This window comes from Chiloscyllium plagiosum, chromosome 34 (genome assembly GCF_004010195.1).
Source record: "Chiloscyllium plagiosum isolate BGI_BamShark_2017 chromosome 34, ASM401019v2, whole genome shotgun sequence".
In the NCBI taxonomy this organism is placed as follows: Eukaryota; Metazoa; Chordata; class Chondrichthyes; order Orectolobiformes; family Hemiscylliidae; genus Chiloscyllium; species Chiloscyllium plagiosum.
In genome coordinates, this window is record NC_057743.1 from 10065064 (window position 1) to 10084042 (window position 18979).

An 18979-nucleotide genomic window follows, 5' to 3' on the forward strand; every position below is an offset into this window, starting at 1 on the left:
TCTGTTCAAGATCCTGTTGTAATCTGAGGTAACCCTCTTCGCTGTCCACTACACCTCCAATTTTGGTGTCATCTGCAAACTTACTAATTGTACCTCTTATGCTCACATCCAAATCATTTATGTAAATGACAAAAGGTCGAGGACCCAGCACCGATCCTTGTGGCACTCCACTAGTCACAGGCCTCCAGTCTGAAAAACAACCCTCCACCACCACCCTCTGTCTTCTACCTATGAGCCAGTTCTGTATCCAAATGGCTAGTTCTCCCTTTATTCCGTGAGATCTAATCTTGCTAATCAGTCTCCAATGGGGAACCTTCTCAAACGCCTTATTGAAGTCCAAATAGATCACATCTACTGCTCTGCCCTCATCAATCCTCTTTGTTAGTTCTTCAAAAAACTCAATCAAGTTTGTGAGAAATGATTTCCCACGCACAAAGCCATGTTGACTATCCCTAATCAGTCCTTGCCTTTCCAAATACATTTACATCCTGTCCCTCAGGAGTCCCTCCAACAACTTGCCCACCACCAAGGTCAGAATCAACGGTCTATAGATCCCTGGCTTGTCCTTACCACCCTTCTTAAACAGTGGAACCACGTTTGCCAAACTTCAGTCTTCCGACATCTCACCTGTGACTATCGATGATACAAATATCTCAGCAAGAGGCCCAGCAATCACTTCTTAGCTTCCCAAAGAGTTCCATGGTACACCTGATCAGGTCCTGGGGATTTATCCACCTTTACCCATTTCAAGACATCCAGCACTTCCTCCTTTGTAATCTGGACATTTTACAAGATGTCACCATCTATCTCCCTACAGTCGATATCTTCCATATCCTTTTCCACAGTAAATACTGATGCAAAATACTCATTTAGTATCTCCCCCATTTTCTGTAGCTCCACACAAAGACTGCCTTGCTGATCTTTGAGGGGCCCTATTCTCTCCCTAGTTACCCTTTTGTCCTTAATGTATTTGTTAAAACCATTTGGATTCTCTTTAGTTCTATTTGCCAAAGGTCAGGCAGCATCTGAGGAGCAGGAAAATTAATGTTTTGGGCAAAAGCCCTTCATCAGGAAAAGCACAGCAGGTTAGGCAGCATCCAAGGAACAGGGTTCCTGATGAAGGGCTTTTGCCCAAAACATCGATTTTCCTGCTCCTTGGATGCTGCCTGACCTGCTATGCTTTTCCAGCACCACTCTAATCTTGACTATAAACAGGACCAAGCAGCATTCCAATCTAAAAGCTGACTGACACTTCAAACATTATTTAGTCTATGTGTGTAGGTAAAGGACAATTTTAAGATGAATAGGCCTCATGGGATCTTCAATTGGGTTTTCAATGGATTGAATTGCTTTATTTTATTTGTTGATGGGATTTGGATATCTCTGACTAGGTCAGCTTTTATTGCCCGTCCTCAGTTACCATGTTGGCACTGATGCGCTGCCTTCTCAAATGACTGCAGTCTTTGGGCTGTAGTGACACGTATAGTGCTGTAACGGAGGGAGTTCCAGGATTTTGTCCCAGCTGAGAATTGAATTGGGTGCTTCACATCCCCTACAGTGCTTTGGTATGGGAGTGGGAGAGCAATTAGCCTCCTGGAGTGTGAAACATTTTTCCTTGGGGACTTATGGAATGTTTCCTCAATGCTTTCTCTCAGCCAGCAGCTGCAGAGTTCATGATTGAATTCTATTAGCTTTATTGTCACGTGTACTCAAATGAATGCAGCAAATGTGTAAGCCATCTTAGGTACAAAGGTACCTAGGTAGAGATTCTTCACTACAAGTAGGGCGGCACGGTGGCACAGTGGCACAGTGGTTAGCACTGCTGTCTCACAGCGTCAGAGACCTGGGTTCAATTCCCCCCTTGGGCAACTGTCTGTGAGGAGTTTGCACATTCTTCCCATGTCTGTGTGGGTTTCCTCCGGGTGCTCCGGTTTCCTCCCATATTCACAAAAGATGTGCAGGTTAGCTGAATTGGCCACGCTAAATTGCCCGTAGTGTTAGGTGAAGGAGTAAATGTAGGGGAATAGGTCTGGGTGGGTTGCTGTTCGGAGGGTCGGTGTGGACTTGTTGGGCCGAAGGGCCTGTTTCCACACTGTGAGTAATCTAATTATGAGTAAGTTCTGAGGGAAAAGAAATTAGAGAAATAAAAAGTCCAGCATGGCAGATCATAGTAATAAATGAGAAGTAGAGATAAAAAAAATTCAGAATAACTTCCTTCCAACTGAGTCTACACCGTACCTTGACTCCAGTCCACACCAGACCTTGACTCCAGACCGTGCCAGCCTTCACCTCGAGGCTCTCAAGACTGGGAGACTGCTTTGGGATCATCTTGAGGCTGAAGGTCCACACTGAGATCAGGAGACTGCCACGCTGGGCCGAGAGGACACCATGCCCGATTGAGAGGGCCCCTTCCTGGGTCCAAACTGAGGCTGAGAGTTGGAGTCTGCGCTGAGGCCAGGAGTTAGGACGTTATGAAAAGAAGGGATAATAAAAGCACAAAAGGTAGAAGAATAAGGCAGAAAAAGAAAAGAAAGGAAGGAGTGGACGAGCTCTGGCTGAAGCATCCTACTCCACCACCATCTTGGAATTAAATTAGGTTAAATTGCATGTGATCTCTGAACAAATTATATTTGATGGGCCGAATGTTTTGAGACGATTTTACAATTGCAAACTTCTGAAAGCTTGGACAGGATTTGGACATGAGCCGCAAGAAAATAAGTGGCTACAACAATTAATTTTCAATAATAAAAGCAGATTTTCCAACTTGATGATAAAATCACTGCAATTTTCAGAGTGAATGGGGAAGAGGTTGACTTTAAGCAATAGAGTTACGTCAGTGACAATGAGCCGGCAACCTGGTTTCCAGCTCTGCCTGTTTCTGAAGTCAGAGGAGAAGTGAAATGAAAAATTGATATAAAGCAGACTTTCAATCATTTCACAGTATTGTGCAGAGTCAAGGTCAAAGGCTGACAACAGATTAGGAAAGCATTGGGCCCAGCTCTGATTCGCTACATTCAAAGAGACTGCTTGCAAAATCAAATTTCATGAAAGTCATGGAATTCAATAAACATTGACCACAGGATGAGAACAGGAGGAGACTATTAATATTCTTGAACATGCTCCACAGTTCAGTTAGTTCAAGATACGTTGGTACCTTGATTGCTATACCTACCTTAGTCCCATAACCCTGAATGCCCCAATATCCTTACCTATCTATCAACCCAAGTACTAAAATTTGCAATTCAACCTCAGCTTTTCAGAGAAAGAGTATACTGTGTGTGAAAACAAGCTTGCTGTCATGACCCCTGACAGACCAGGTCAAATTTTAATAACATACCCTTTGTCCAGAGTTCCTCTACCAGAGGAAACAGTTTTCCCCTCTGCAGATTCTACTGTGTCTTCTAATTGCTTTAAACACCTCAATTAGAATGAGGCACTGGCTGTCTTTGGTGATAGAATGTGCGATTAGGTGAAATAACAAATGCAAGTAATCTCAGTTTGTGAAATGAAGACTGAAGTGGACCTGCAATGGAGGGGAGTTGAATATTGGAGTATGCTTATTATAAGTTGGATCTCGACAGCTTGAAGATGCAGGTGTGGATAATGGGGCATGAGTTTAAAGGAAACAGATGGGTGTGGATTGGGAGGGGTAGGGATGGCTTTGTAGTTACTATCACTAGAGGCTCAGTTTTACTCATTCCAACTGACCTATATGATGGGTCCACATCTTTGTGTTTGGGGTAAACCCATGCATTATTTAATTCTGTCCTGTGTAAATCATGTAACTGTTCTTTATTGTTTCTCATGGTGTAGCAATTGGAATGAGGTCAGCCATGTGGATTTTGTTGATTATGAATTCCCTGATTGAGACTATTAACCTGGGCCAGTCAGGCCTGGCTGACAGATATAAACAGGGGTTTCAGAGCCTGCTCACTCTTGGGACTGGCTCTGAGCTAGTTGGCTCATGTACTGTGCTTGGGCAAATAAAGGATGACTTGGTAACTGGATGCTAGCCTCAGTGCAGTTATTACACGTGTTAATGAATATAATCTGGTTGTGGCAGAGTCCTGTGCGCTTGGTGGGTTCATGGTGGAGAAATTCATCAAATGAGGACTGTCACCCTGACTACATTGTGAGTTTGAAGACAAAATGAGAAATTGTTCATAACTTGTTAAGCTCAGCAACAGCTGGAGAATTGATTTTATAATCTGTGTTGGAGCTGTGAGAGAGAAAGAGGGCTCATTATTAAGATCATAAAGATGCCTTCTCTGCTCCAGCTTGGGAGATTGATTGGGGTGTAAGAGATAACTGGAACTGTGTGTCTTTGGTCAAGTGAAATTGAGGCCCTAGAGGAAGGCTACTTCAGCAGAAGTTTGAAATGGAACATTGATTTTGGTAAAAAAAAATTAAAATGGCCAAAAACAGGTATTACCTTATATGGCACACAGCCCACTGTAAGAAAGACATGTAATGAACGCATTCATTCAGGTGGATAGCTGCTCCAATGATGCACATATAAACCTGTCAATAGATTGACCACAAGAGACAGACCCTAGCCTGTGGGTCTATCATGTAAACAGTGTTATTGGGAGTGTGTACTGTGTTTTGGAAGCAAGATTAATAGTGGTGAGCCTTTTAATTTATTCACTCATGGGAAGTAGGCATTTCTAACAAGGCCAGGAATTGTATCCATCTTTTGCTGCCCTTAAGAAGGTGGTGGTGAGTTGCCTTCTTGACCTGCTACAGTTCACGTGCAGTAGTTAGATCCACAATGCCTTTAAGGAAGGAGTTCCAGGGTTTTGGCTCCACAACACTGAAGGAATGACAAAGTATTTCCAAGTAAGGATGGTGAGTGGCTTGGAGGTGAACTTGCAATTGGTGTTGTTCCCATGTATCTGCTACCCTCATCTTTCTAGACGGTAGCGGTCATGTGTTTAGATGGTACTGTTTAAGGATCTTGGGTGAATTTCTGCTGTGCATCTTGTACTGAGCATTGATGGTGAAGGGAGTGGATGTTTGTGCATGTGGTGCCAATTAAGTTTTGTCCTTGTGACTTCGTCCTGGATGTTATCAAGCTTCTTGGGGCTGCACTCGTCCAGGCAAGTTTGAAATATTCCATTGCATTCCTGACTTGTGCCTTGGAGATGGTGGACAGGAGGTGAATTACTTGCTACAAGACATAAAGCCTCTGACCTGGTCTTGCAGCTATTGCATTTCTACAGCTAATCCAGTTCCATTTCTGGTCAATGGTAACCCCTAGGGATGTTGATTGTAAGGGAAATTTGGGATCGTAATGCCCTTGAATGTCAAGGGATGATTGGAGACATCCATTGCCTGTTTGGAATGAAGGTTCCCAGCCATACCTTCGTCCAAGCTTGGATATTGTCCTGGTCTTGCTGCATTTGAACTGCTTCAGTATCTGAGAAGTCGTGAATGGTGTTGACCATTATACAATTCATGTCAACTGTTGTGTCAAAAGTTAGATTTCTGATGTTTGCTGGCTACTTTCCTATGACTCACTGCACCCCATGGTCAGAAAAGCTCAATGTGTCATAGACTCATAGTGTTGTACAGCATGGAAACTGACCCTTCAGTCCAACTCATCCATGCCAGCCAGAAATCCTAAATTAATCCAGTCCCATTTATCAGCATTCGCTCCAAATCTCTCCAAACCCTTCCTATTCATATACCCATCCAAATGCCTTTTAAATGTTGTAATTGTACCAGCCTCCACCACTTCCACTGGTAGCTCATTCCACGCACACATCGCCCTCTGTGTGAACAAGTTGCCCCTTAGGTCCCTTTTATATCTCTCCCCTCTCATCTTAAACCTTGCCCTCTAATTTTGGACTCCCCCACTCTGAGGAAAAGATCTTGGCCATGCCCTTTATGATTTTATAAACCTCTATAAGGTCACCACAATGGTCCTTGGGAAATAGCCCCAGTGGACTCAACCTCTCCAACAGCTTAAACCCTCCAACCCCAGCAATCTTTATGCACCCATACAAGTTTAACAACATCTTTCCTATAGCAGGGAGACCAGAACTGAACATAGTTCCCTCCTCCAAGTGCAGATGTTAGACAGTTTGGAGCTAGATCAACCTTGTTGTCAAAGAAACACTGTCTCGCTTCTCTCATTTTCTTTCTCACTTTGATGATGCCCTGCCCTGGGGGTCTCAGCCCATTACTCAGGATTGTCATTAAAAATGTATAGGGCATCCTGCCTTTGGTCAAGTATTAGGTATCCTGTGAATGGGTCTTGACAGCTAAAATGTGAAAAGGTCACAATGCCAAATCCAGAATGAACAGAGGAAGATCAAGAAACAGGTCCTTTCAAATTGTTAAAAAAGGTTTGCCCCAGGAATGCTATTGGTTACTGGGGATGTCACAGCAATAAATGATGCAGCAATTGTGGAGAATTGATGCTGAATAACAGAATCTAACATTTGGGGGCTGACAACTCATTTTGTGGAGCCACATGAAGAAAACAGTACTGTGTCAACAACTTAGTCTGCACCTTATTTAATTTATAAAATTATTTGTTGACATCGCTAGTTAGTCCAGTATTTATTTTCCAGCCTTTGAGAATATAGTGGTGAGCTGCCCACACCCACAATGCAGGAAGGAAGGGAGTTCTGTGAATTTGACCTTGAAGGAAGACAGAAGTGACACTGAAGGAACATTTCCAACACACAATAATGTGTGGGACTTGTAGCTGTGGTGGCTTTTCCCAGGTGCCTGCTGCCCTAGGCCTTCTAGATGGAAGAGGTTACAAGTGTGGAGGAGGCGTGGTGAGTTGCTGCATTAAATTTTGTACATAGTACACATTGCTGCCACTGGGGCTGGAGGGAGTGAACATTGAAGGTGGTGAATAAGGTTTGGATCAAGTGGGCAGCTTTGTTCAAGATTAGGGGAAACTTCTTGAGTGTTGTCAGAATATCAGCCATTCAGGTAAGTGAAGAATATTCCATCACACTCCTGACTTTTGTCTGGTAGATGGTAGGCAGGCTTTTGGAAGCCAGGGGTTGACTAAAATTTACAATTCTGACCTGCCCTTGTGGTTAAAGTACATATGGCTGGTGAAAATCACTTCTGGTTAATGATAACTCCCAGGATATTGATAATGGGGGATTCAACAGTTGTAATATTATTGAAGGTCAAGGGCGATGGTTAAATTCTACTTTGTTGGAAATGGTCATTGCCTGATAAATGTGTGGCACAAATATTTCTTGCCACTTATTAGCTCAAGCCTGGCTCTTCCAGCTCTTTCCACATATAAGCATCTCTGAGGGATTGTGATTTATACTGAATATTGTGCAATATTCAGCAAACATCAGTTGTGACCTTACGATGGAGGAACAGTCATTGATGGAGCAATTAAAGATGCTTGGTACTAGGACACGGTTATGATGAACTCAGGGGTTCCTGGGGTGCTGTAGTAGAGTCTCTTATTCTGAGCCAGGGAGCTTGGGGTCAAGTCCCACCTGCTCCAGAGGTGCGTTGTAGCAACTCTGAACAGGTTGATTGGAAAATGTCTACCCTGATGAAACCCCTGCATGGTGTGTTAGGACTGAGATGATTAGTGTCCAACAACTACAAGCACCTTCACTTCTACTGACTCCAATCAAAATGCTTACCAGACTGAGCATCCAAAAGGACACCCTTATAATATTAGAGTGTGTGGTGCTGGAAAAGCACAGCAGGTCATGCAGCATCCGAGGAATAATGGAATCGACATTTCGGGCAGGAGCCCTTCATCAGGAGTGAGGTCACCCTTATAATATCAGCCATACTGAGCTACAAGATGAATTTCTCATGTCAAAAGCACATTCTTTGAAAGTGCTTTGAAAGCCAACTCTCATCACCCATAGTTGGAGAAGACAAATGTCCTCATTTGCACTGTTATTTGGGAGACCTTGCTTGTGGTGAGCTTCCATTAGAAATCTTGCTGAATGCCATGTATGATTTTCCAGCCAATAGTTTTAAATCATGCCCCCCCCCACTGACAAATGTCCTCATTTGCACTGTTATTTGGGAGACCTTGCTTGTGGTGAGCTTCTGTTAGAAATCTTGCTGAATGCCATGTATGATTTTCCAGCCAATAGTTTTAAATCATGCCCCCCCCCACTCAGCGCTACAATCGTGCCGTGAATTACTGAGTAGGATCTTTGAGTTTTAACATGAGCCATTATCAAGGTATGCAAAAATATTATGTACATTCGCTATGCAAGGCGCTGAATAAACTGAGTTCTATGATACTTTTGAGTTTTTTTGTTAATTCATGGGACATGGGTTAGGCCTGTATTGACTAACCATTTCTGTTGGGCAAAGGATATAAAAAAAAAACCATATGCCAACAGATTTAAGAACAGCTCTTCCCTGCTGTTATCAGATTTATGAATGGACCTCTCATAGACTAGAGTTGATTTTCTCTTCACCTTCTCTGTAGCTGTAACACTAAATACTGCACTCTTTTATATTACCTGATGTACTTATGTAAGGTATGATTTGTCTGGTTAGCACACAACACAATACTTTTCACTGTATCTTGGTATATGTGACAATAATAAATTAAATCAAACCAAAATGCTTGGTTGCCCTTTAGCTGCCTTCTTGAACTGCTGCAGTCCATTTGCTTTAGGTAGACCCACAATGCCATCAGGGAGGAAACTTCAGGATTTTGATCCAGCGACATTGATGATATATTTCCAAGTTAAGATGGTGAGGCATTTGGAGGGGATCTTGCAAGTGGTGGTGATCCCATGTACCTGTTACCCTTTGTCCTTCAAAATGGATGCAATGAAAATGAATATATATTTTTATTGTAATTGAGAAACTGACAAGTCCCCAGTGGTTTTGTCAATCAACACACTATCTGACAATGTTACACAAAATGTAATTTGTTTTGGTGTGCTCACTCATGTGACATGGACGTTACTGGCTGTCCTGCATTTATTGCCTGTCCCTAGTTGCTCTTCAGAAGGTGATGGTGAGCTGTCTTTTTGAACCACTGCAGTTCACCTGCTGTGGGTATACCGACAATGGCTTGAGTGAGGAGAATTCCAGGATTCAATCTCTAATCTGTGTTAGCGTTGGCCAATCTCAAACAGGCAACATATAGAAGATACTTCCGAGACCATGGAGAGAGAAATTCCACCAAAGCTTTCCCTTCTATCCTGGATGTGAGCCAGGTGCTTTACCTGTTGAAGGTCTGAACGAGGGAATGATATCCAGCAGCATCTAATAACCCTACCAGACTGTGTATCTGGGCAAGGCGCCAGTAACATTGAAATTGTTCGTCGGAAGATTCAGGATGTGGAAATTTTAAGCAATAACTGGGACACTTAGTTGTACTTGAGAGGTTTCATTCAATTGCCTGTCAGTGCTGACTTTCATTTGCAGTAAGCACAACATCAGAAATACTTGCGAATGTCAATTTTAACGCTCTGTTCTGATCTACCAATGCATCATTTGTGGTTCAGTGGCACCGAACACCTGCATCTGGAAATGCAATGCACAGTCCCAACTGGATGTCAAGCATTTTAATCATCCTGAGCCACTATGGGTCATAAAGATATTTAAATATAGACCCCTGCTCCCAGCTTCCTCAAGCCATGTATTATCTTTGGCTCCAATGAATCAAACTTCTCAACCCTTGAAGCCTGTAATCAATTTAATTCAGTGATTATGTGGGTTTTGTGTTCATTCAGATCTGTTCAAACTTCTGGCAAGTGGCCTGCACAAAGCCACTGGAGTCCAGTTCTATCTGTCTTCCAGTACACAAGGCCAATGGGCAAAACTCCCTATTCTCCACTACACACCCGCTAATTGTCTTGGTTCACACATGAAAAATGGCCATTTGTTTAGAAAACTCATGACTCATTACAGCGATTTGCTGTTCTAACTTAATCAATCCCAGGCACTCGGAATTGTGGCCTCCCTTACTTCACTCTTCTTCCTTTTGATTCATTTGTTCTGCTTACAGTCTGTGGGCTTTCAAATACCGTTGAAACTTTATTGCTGGAACAGCACAGCAGGTCAGGCAGCATCCAGGGAACAGGAGATTCGACGTTTCGGGCACATGCCCTTCTTCAGGAATGAGCAGAGAGTGTTCAGCAGGAGAAGATAAAAGGTAGGGAGGAGGGACTTGGAGGAGGGGCGTTGGAAATGTGATAGGTGGAAAGAGGTCAAGGTGAGGGTGATAGGTCGGAGGAGACTAACTATCCGTGATCCCAGTCTGGTTCACTGTGATCCTGACCTAATTAAATGTGATCCCAGTCTGCTTCACCGTGATCCTGACCTAACTATCCGTGATCCCAGTCTGGTTCACTGTGATCCTGACCTAATTAAATGTGATCCCAGTCTGCTTCACCGTGATCCTGACCTCTCACGTGGTGGTATGTGTCTGTTTCTGTACATATAAATATGTGCCTCGTAAGTACTGCGCAAGTGTTGCACCTCCTGCGGTTGCAAGGGAAGGTGCCGGGAGTGGAGGTTGGGTCGGTGGGGGGGGTGGATCTGACAAGGGAGTCGCGGAGGGAGTGGTCTCTACGGAAAGCTGATAGGGGAGGGGAGGGAAATATAATACCGGTGTCAATCTCTGCTTTCTGACTTGCTTTGCCTTGTTTCCCACAATTTTGTAATGGATTTAGTGACACCTAAGGACTCGTCAGGCATTTAGGAAGGGTTTAGAGGGATATGGGCCAAACGCAAATGAATAGGACTAGTTTAGTTCAGGAAGCCTGGGGCATGAAACTGGGTGGCACGGTGGCTCAGTGGTTAGCATTGCTGCATCACAGCACCAAAGTCCCAGGTTCAATTCCAGGGGTGACTGTCTGTGTGGAGTTTGCACATTCTCCCCGTGTCTGCGTGGGTTTCCTCCAGGTGATCTGGTTTCCTCCGGGTGATCTGGTTTCCTCCCACAGTCCAAAGATGTGCAGGCCAGGTGAATTGGCCATGCTAAATTGCCCATAGTGCTAGGTACATTAGTCAGAGGGAAATGGATCTGGGTGGGTTACTCTTCGAAGGGTTGGTGTGGACTGGTTGGGCCAAAGGGCCAGTTTCCACATGTAGGGAATCTGATATAGTGAACAAGTTGGACCGAAGGGTTTGTGTCCGTGGTTTTTGATTCTGTGACCCTGTGTGCATTAATGGAATAGTAAGGGTTCACTGCTGTGACCCCAGTCAAGACATGTCTGAGGGATTTGTATTCAATCCATCTCCAAAGGTCCCATCGTCATTGATTCCAGCTTTCAACAAAATCAGTTCATTCCATGTGATAGCAAGAAATGCCTGTAGGCATCAGATACTCTAAGGGCTATAAGGTCTGATAATATTGCAGCAATAGTACTGAAGACTTGTGATCCACAAGCAGCTCTGAACTGAGCCAAGCTGTTTTAGTACAGTTACAACACTGACAGCAACCCATCAATGATGATTGGAAGGGCCATTACCAATCTGTCAGTCTACGCTCGATCATCAACAGAATGATGGAAGAGCTAAACTCCAGAGCTGAGATGAGACTGACTGCTCTTGACACAGCAATTGACTAAATATGGCATCAAGGAGCCCAAGCAAAACATGAGTCAATGGCAATGGGGGGTGAGCACTTGGTTGGTTGCTTTCAAACCCAACATAAAGCAAGATGGCTGCCCTTGTTTGAAGTTAATTATTTCAGTACCAGGATTTCACTATTCCTCAAAGTAATGTCCTAGGTCTCGCCATCTTCAGCTGCTTCATCAATGACCTTTCTTGCAAACAAACGGTTGTGGGAATGCTTGGTGATGATTGTGCAAGTTCAGCAGCATTTGTAACATCTTCAATATTGATGCAATGCAGCAAGAGCTGGAGAAGAGCCAGCCTTAGGCTGATAAGTGCCACATGAGATTCATGCCACACAGGTGTCAGGTAATGACTATTTCCAACAGGAGAGAATCTAGCCATCTTCCCATAACATTCATTGGCAGTGAAACCTCTGCTATCAGTACACTGTGTGTGACAATCCACAAACCAAACAGGACCAATGGTATATACATACTGTACTTACAAGAGCAGGTCAGAGGCTAGGAATCCTGGAGCGAGCAACTCACCTTCAGATTTCCTCATACCTGTCCATTGGACAGCACAGCACCAGGAATCCAGATTCAATTCAACCCTCGGTCGAGCATCTGAATGGAGTTTGCACATTTCTCCCCGTGTCAGTGTGGGTTTCCTCCAGAAGCTCTGGTTTCCTCCCACAGTTCAAAGATGTGCATGTTACGTGGATTGGTCATGCTAAATTGTCCATAATGTCCAGGAATGTGCAGGCTACATGGATTAGTGATAAGAAATGCAGAGTTACAGAGATAGGGTGGGGTCAAGTGGGGTAAGATGCTCTTTGGAGGGTCAGTGCAGACTTGATAGGCCTATCAGCCTGCTTCCACACTGGATGGATTCTATGATTCTAAGTCAGGAGTGTGATGGAATACTCCCCACTAGCCTGGATGGGTGCAGCCCCAACAACACTCAAGAAGCTTGACACCATCCAGGACAAAGCTGCACCCATGATTGACAACACTTTCACTCCTTCCCCATTGACACCCAGTATCAGCAATGTGTCCCATCTATCAGACTCACTGCATGAACACACCAAGGTTCCTTCAGCACTAGCTTCCAAATTCATGATGTCTAAGACCCAGAAGGATAAGGGCAGCCGATCGATGAGATCACCACCTCCTGCAAGCTCTGATCCAAGTCACGTCATTTGAACTGAGTGCTATATTGCCAGATGTAGCTGGGCCTAAATCTTGGGACTCACTTCATAAACATACTGTGTATGTGTACCCTGAGGATTGCAGTGACTCACCACCACATCCTCAAGGACAATGAGGGATGGGCAATAAATGGTGGACTCATCAACAATGATTGAATGAACAAAATAAAGTCAAAGGACTAACTGGTTCAATTATAGGAAATAAGAACAGTGTTAGTCGTTTCGGCCACTTGAGCCTCATCCACCACTCACCTCAATCATGGCCAGGTTTCTACGTCAACACCATTTTTCCTGCCAAATTCCCTCGATACCTCATTGCGGTTTGCAACATCTTGGTGTGTGTGAATTAACTGTGCTCATTTGCTAATGAAGCAACACCTACTTGACCTTCAACCCTGGGTTTCTATAAAAAGATGAAAGCATCTTCCTTCTTCAGGCACAATGCTGAACTCAACCATAAGGAGTCTGTGCAGCTGCTGTTTTTTAGACAAAAATGTAAATGAGCTGCAGTGTTATGGATCAATAATGAATAATCCAACAGCCGCACTTGGAAGACAACGCTATTTCAGTTATTATGCGGTAACTGGGCATTATTTTAATTTCCATACATAATTGTCAGCTGCACAAAGTGATTAATATTTTTCCGCACAAGTTGCGGATGACCCTGGCATGGGAATCTGTATTTATGGGATGCAGATTAACTAAATTTCTCTCCACTGTGAAATGGTTATGTACTGCCTTCTATGAGGAAGAGAAAGTATCAAATCCTCCGACCATTATGAAGGAGCTTATTATACAGTGCCTTTCATCTTCTCTGTGTGTCTATTGACAGGAGGAAGCCAGGCATAGAACGCTGTCCTTTATTCGATCAAGCCTAAGCCATGCTATAGCTCATGTACTCACCTTAGCCACACGCCCCATGTAGCCTTTACCTTATATGAGCATCCTCAGTTAATTGGATTCTAAGCATCCTGAAAGATTTTGCGGTTGTATGTGGCAGTTTCAGGGCAATCCCCAGTTTTAAAAGCAAAGATTGAAAGGAAATGGCCTTTTGTGAAAAACTGGTCAACCTGGCATCTGTGCAGGCAGGATTTCCCAGCAGGCCTTCCAGAATAAGGACACACCTTCTCCTGGGGACGGAGATCCTCAGAGGTATGAGACAACTCGACCAACAAAGCGACAACCGCCAGACATCGTATCAAGGGACAGGCGTAGAAATGGTAATGAACCTTGAAACTGTGAACAATCGAACCAATCCACTTAGTGGAATAACAATTTACTCTAATCAGAAAACAGTTTGGGAGGCTCCATGAAGTCATCAAAACTTCAGTGAAGCAAATTTGGGACGGTATCAACCATATTATTTCCATGAATGATGAGATTAAGCCGGCCCCAGCAATCTCCGGAGATGGTTGTGTAATTCTTAAAGTATGAGTGCCCTATACATTATGTAAGGTTAAAGATTTACGTTGTGTCTGCTCCAGTTTTCTTATATTATATGTCATAGTATAGAGTGTAAGTTTCATTGAAGTATGTGCGGATTTGGGCAACTTGAATTGTTTTCCTGTAATAAAGTTCACTGGTAATTTTGATCTCTTATTTGAGTCTGTCTGCGCTCCGTCTGGGTACATCAATTCTGACTGAGCTCACCGCAGATCCCAGATTGTAATTCCAGTGTCAAGGACTGAAGGGTGATCCGGATGATTTGATCCGCCCACTCAAGGGGGATGGCTGCCCAGGAGAAGCAGTTTGATCTCTGTTTTTCTCTCTCTTGGGGGTACCGCCCGAATGGGTAGGTACCAGGTGGCTGTTGTCCCACCAACAAGACAGGGAATGGCCCAGGCATTGGTGGCGGTCGTGATACTTTGTGGAGATACATTCCGACTGGCTGATCAAGCTGTAAACAGTGAGTTCGGTTCAACGCGCTCTCTCCAGCGGAGTTGCCCTCATGCAGCATTCTAGGTCTTTGACGTTTCCAAAGCCTGATGGAGAGAGACCATCACAGTAATCGGTGAACCCCTGACACCAGCCTCAATGTGGCATAAAGGAAAGAGGCCCCTCCACAGAGTGATGCTTCATCTCTGCTGTTATCTTGATGGCCAACCGCACACAGTGGTAGGATGTCAAGGGGAATGAAGATGATTCCCAATGGACAGACCATTCTGTTCCATTATCTGGGGAGAGGGGGAATGTGGGAGAATATTGTCTCTGTTGTCATGCCCTCCAAAGAATATACAGGCGAGACACAATCTGTGATGGTGAGAGAGATCTGTATGAGAATTGTCGACCAAAATGGCTGCTGTGCTTGCTACTGTAGGATCCAGTTGGATCTAGCTGCTGCATCCATCATCACTGCCTCAAGTGTTCACTGGACACAGAATGTTAACTCTGATTTCTCTCCACAGATGTTATTATACCTACTGAGCTTTTGCAGCAATTTCTATTTGTGTTATTATTGACTCACACAGCTTTGACTGTTGCTATGAAGATGACAAACACCTAATGCTGTCCTCACCCAATCCTCTCACATACACATGTATATGAACACATTATCCAACAGAGTCACTGACCATTGTCTTGTCAGGAACTGGGTGGGCCAATTGGCCTGCTTTCTGCTGCCACACCAATGTTATAAGTGAGAACTTGTGTGGCCTCTACTGGCCGCCCCATTCAAGACCCTATTTCAGCCTCCAGACTGGAAGCTGATGGCCGAGTCTGTGCACCTTAATCCATTAGGGTAGACGGTTTTTACACAGAATTAGAACAAATCTAAACTAGAAATAGGAACAGGAATAGATAATTAAGCCCCTCTCACCTGCTTCACCATTTATTAAAATCATGGCTCATCCTTGACTTCAAGCCCACTTTCCAACTCAATTCCCATATGGAACGTTGGGTCTAACTTTTACTGTTCCTCATCAATGGGTTTGTAAGTAGGTGGAGAGGGAAATCTGTCACTGCCTTCCTTACCACCCTGAGCATCTCCACCTTTACATTGTACGGTATAGTAGAGACGTGCAGCCAACACACTTGCGAGTGATTGAGGCCTCATCCTACACCTGCTGCAATTTTACCCAGATCAGGGGCAGGCAGATAATGTGGCACTTTTAGTTGTGCAGGCTGGAAGTGGGCAAGGTGGGGAACCCTCTTCTGGGGATGAGTGTACGCTCTACCAGCAGATGCACACACCTCAGTGTGAGCACTAAGACCGGAGCTGGGGAATCACAGGGTGAGGCACACACACCAGAATGGAAACGCTTGGAGCTGGAAAAGCACAGCAGGTCAGGCAGCAGCTGAGGAGCAGGAGAGTCGATATTTCGGGCATAAGCCTTTCATCAGGAATGTCTTGAAGAGACATTCCCAATCCTGACCTTTGCAACATTTGGCTCATACCAACCTGTCAGTTTGAGGATTCTCTGTTTAATTCTGTTTCCTGGCCTTTGATCTTTCACTAATCTTTTATTCACATTAATACATTACGAACATAAACCCACAGCTAATACAATAACTTTTCACGTTATATCAGTGTTAGACGTCTATTTCTCTTTTACTTATCTTCTTGGAAAAAACCCTCAAAAAATTCTAACAGACTGTCAAACAGATTTTCCCTTTTATAAAATCCCATTTGCTCTGCTTGATTATATTCTGGTGTTCCAGTGTCCTGTTACCATGACGTTAATAATCGATTCCAACCATTTCCAGACAATTAATCTCAGGATAACTAGCCTACAGTTCCCAATGTTGTCTCTTCCTCCTTTATTCACAGATGCTAGTTTCCACTCCACCAGGAATTGTAGAAGATCACAGCATCCACTATCTCAAGAGGTAGCTTTCTTTTAAATAATCACGGTTGTGGAGGCAAAGGATTGCTGATGTTGTCTCGTGTAAGTGGTTGGGGGCAAATCAGCCAACGTACTTGCTGTACACTGTAATCCAGTTAGCCCCTCTGGATAGTGAATAGAATGACTTAGGAGACAGTGAGGTCTGCAGATGCTGGAGATCAGAGTTGAGAGTGCTTTGCTGGAAAAGCACAGCAGGTCAGGCAGCATTCGAGGAGCAAGAAAATTGATATTTCGGGCCAAAGCCCTTCATCAGGAATAGCCCGAAATGTTGAATTTCCTGCTCCTTGGATGTGCTCCTGACCTGCTGTGCTTTTCCAGCAACACACTCTCAACAGAATGATTTAATCCATCTGGCTGTTGGGTTTCACCTCTGTTTTGATTTTCCAATTGAAAATCAGGTTCAATAAAACTAAGAACTGCTGTTACTCCTGATTCATTGAATAAGATAAGAGTTACCTCCAGCACTTGCATGTTAACATCACACGGCACCAGTACAGGGGTCAACTACAATATATCTATGGCGGCGATATCAAACTGGTAAGACCTGTTCTCAAGGCCTGCATGTGTAGGCTTCTTACTGCTGTCAATTAAAGGAAAGTTGCCAACATTACATGTGGCTTATATTAAACCAGAAGTCAGATACATCAGGACAGAGGTGACACAGTGGCTTGTAAAAGACTGGAGTTTAAAAAAAACTAGTTAAAAGAGAAAGCTGAATGTGTGGATGAATGCTGTGCTTTGATGCCTCTGTAGATTTCTTCATTGGCAGCGTCATATTACCATAGAGTTTCAAACTCTCTCCTAAATGTTGATATCTAATACCATTATGCACCACTTGCACTCATCCAAAACATCAATTATCCAACTGCAATGGTCCACTGAAGAAGCAACCAGCTAGTTTCTATTTGCAGAAAACCATCCCAATGTCAAAATGTTGGAGAAAATGTACTCCTCATGATCTGAGTGCCAGAGATGTTTTAAACTAAGCAGGGATCATTTCAAATGGTACAGCAATTTCAAATATTTTCATTTCTAAAAATGATTTGGATGTAAATATAGGAGGCATGGTTAGTAAGTTTATGGATGACACCAAAATTGGAGGTGTAGTGGACAGTGAAGAAGGTTACCTCAGAGTACAACAGAACCTTGATCAGATGGGTCGATGGGCTGAGGAGTGGCAGATGGAGTTCAATTTAGATAAATGCGAGGTACTGCATTTTGGAAACTCTAAGTCAGAGCAGGACTTATACACGTAATGGTAATGTCCAAGGAAGTGTTGTAATAAATAGACCTTGGAGTGCAGGTTCATAATTCCTTGAAGGTGGAGTCACAGGTAGACAGGATAGTGAAGAAGACATTTGGTATGCTTTCCTTTATTAGTCAGTGCAATGAGTATAGGAGATGGGATGTCATTTTGCAGCTGTACAGGACATTGGTTAGGCCACTTTTGGAATATTATGTGCAAATCTGGTCTCCCTCCTATAGATGAGATTTGTGAAACTTGAAAGGTTTCAGAAAAGATTTACAAGGATGTTGCCAGGGTTGGAGGAGTTGAGCTATAGGGAGAGGCTGAACAGGCTGGGGCTATTTTCCCTGGAATGTTAGAGGCTGAGGGGTGATCTTATAGAGGTTTATAAAATTATGAGCGGCATAACATAGAACATAGAACATAGAAGAATACAGCGCAGTACAGGCCCTTCGGCCTTCGATGTTGCGCCGATCCAAGCCCACCTAACCTACACTAGCCCACTATCCTCCATATGCCTATCCAATGCCTGCTTAAATGCCCATAAAGAGGGAGAGTCCACCACTGCTACTGCCAGGGCATTCCATGAACTCACGACTCACTGAGTAAAGAACCTACCCCTAACATCTGCTCTATACCTACCACCCTTAATTTAAAGCTATGCCCCCTCGTAATAGCTGACTCCATACGTGGAAAAAGATTCTCACTATCGACCCTATCTAAACCCCTAATCATCTTATACACCTCTATCAAGTCACCCCTAAACCTTCTTTACACCATTGAAAACAACCCCAAGTGCCTCAGCCTTTCCTCATACGACCTTTCTACCATACCAGGCAACATCCTGGTAAACATCCTCTGCACCCGTTCCAGTGCCTCCACAACCTTCCTATAGTATGGCGACCAAAACTGCACACAATACTCCAGATGCAGCCGCACCAGAGTCTTATACAACTGCAACATGACCTCAGTACTCCAGAACTCAATTCCTCTACCAATAAAAGCCAGTACGCCATATGCCTTCTTCACCACACTATTTACCTGGGTGGCAACTTTCAAAGACTTGTGTACATGGACACCATGATCCCTCTGCTCATCCACACTACCAAGTATCCGACCATTAGCCCAGAACCCCATCTT